Source organism: Condylura cristata, unplaced genomic scaffold (assembly GCF_000260355.1).
Source record: "Condylura cristata isolate star-nosed mole 26May11 unplaced genomic scaffold, ConCri1.0 scaffold00007, whole genome shotgun sequence".
NCBI classification, from domain to species: Eukaryota; Metazoa; Chordata; class Mammalia; order Eulipotyphla; family Talpidae; genus Condylura; species Condylura cristata.
The window spans coordinates 43623503-43624825 of NW_004567108.1; the positions used below are offsets into that span (position 1 = coordinate 43623503).

At 40.3% G+C, this 1323-nt stretch overlaps 1 long non-coding RNA gene across 2 annotated transcripts in view; it reads left to right on the top strand.

Annotated features, from left to right (window-relative positions):
* The window catches only part of LOC105853351, a 329248-nt gene extending 327940 nt beyond the window's left edge, over positions 1-1308 (top strand). For both annotated transcript variants that reach the window (XR_001145186.1, XR_001145187.1), the window contains exon 9: positions 1164-1308. This is a non-coding gene — a long non-coding RNA (uncharacterized LOC105853351). The remainder of the gene's footprint in view (positions 1-1163) is intronic.
* Positions 1309-1323: the final 15 nt, after the last annotated feature.

A 1323-nucleotide genomic window follows, 5' to 3' on the forward strand; every position in this document is an offset into this window, starting at 1 on the left:
CTATGGTGATGGCAAACCTGTGGGGATTTCAGTTGAGATGAAAAAAAAATGTACAAAGTGATGTAAAAATAAACTTTATAAAAGAAAAATCTAATCAGCAGTAATTGTAGGTGAAAAGGATTGTGGTTTTGAGTTCATGTAGTTTATATTTACCTTCACGTCGAAGAATAAAAGTAAACTTGAAATGTTTCTCTACACCAATTCACTGCCCTCTGAGAAAACTTATTGCTGAAAATGTGTAAGATACAGCAAGTTCACACTTAATGTTAAGAGTGAGTATATATGAGGATGATTTATTAATTAATGATTTATTGTCCATATATCAATAGCTATTTCATAGTGAAATCAAGCAGCAATCAGGACATAATGCACATGACAATATACGACTGCAGGAACCTAGGGAAATGATCTATTTTGTGTGCTGCACAAGCTGCTGTAATAAACACAACCGTATATGTACTGACTTAGTTAAGATATACACACTGTCTTTTTCTGTGCATATTAACCAGAATGAAAACATCAGGGTCAGTAGAGAAGCCAGGGTTTCTATAGCTAAGAAGTGATGACAGTCACAATAACCAGAGTGTAACAGGCAAGCAAGCAGCTCACTTTTAAGAAGGACTATAGAAGGTGCACATACTTCCATTGTCATTCGTTGGCAGGAACTTGACCTCAATCTCAGTTATAATTGTGGAAGTTCATTTTTTTCTGTAATAAGAGAATTGAAGTGACCAGTGAGGTCTTGTCAAGAATAGGTGATGATTGGGATTTTTAAAGGTAACCTCTAAGTACAAGTTACGTACTTTTTTTTTGTCCATAAAATGATAGGTTGTAGGCACTTAACTTGCTATGTTATAGGAAGATTTACAGATTCCTACAGTAGTGACTGTTGGAATCTCCCTTGCATCCAAACATTTTGCACTGAGAACATCAAGGTGTAAAGCGGGCCAGTGTAGGTTCTTTAGTCAACAAACCCACCGAGGCTTCCAATGAACTGCCAGCATACATTCACACTATATATGCTTTCCACTTTAGACCTTCTACCAGTCAAGTCGCTGGGTATCCTCAGGCCCCATCTCACTGGAAGTACATGAAAATGTGAAGACACAGCCACCCAGGTGTGTACCATGAGAAATACTAAGTTCTAACCTTCTGTGTTTCAGGACCTCCCTGATGGCACTGTGGGATGGAGCGCTGCAGAGTGAAGCTGAGCACTGCCAGCTTCAGTGAGTTCAGTCCCCGCCTGGGAGGTGACCCCGTGGTGCAGTAGCTCCCTCCTGCTCATCTGCTGCTGCTTGCTGCTCCCTTTGGCGGCAGCTGTAC